Genomic DNA, 246 nt, shown 5'->3' with positions numbered 1-246 from the left:
GACGCGCGCTCCCAGGCAGCCTCACGTGTGCGCGGAGCCGCGCTGGGAGCTGGACGGGTGGACACCTCCGTGCGCACGTACTGTGCTGCAGCAGAGGTCAAAGTCGGGCGACGTGACCTCGTGGACGGGGCAGCGGGGCAGGGAGCTTGGGGTTGAAATAGCCCGGGATGCGGGAATACGTTCCGGCTCTGCAGGGGGCTGGGAAGGGTGGACTGGCGGGTCCGGAACGGCCCCCCCGGCCTTTGG

The sequence above is a fragment of the Phaethon lepturus genome, unplaced genomic scaffold, assembly GCF_000687285.1.
Source record: "Phaethon lepturus isolate BGI_N335 unplaced genomic scaffold, ASM68728v1 scaffold34380, whole genome shotgun sequence".
Classification (NCBI taxonomy): Eukaryota; Metazoa; Chordata; class Aves; order Phaethontiformes; family Phaethontidae; genus Phaethon; species Phaethon lepturus.
The sequence above is the reverse complement of the archived record's forward strand: the minus strand, read 5'-3'. Positions refer to the sequence as shown.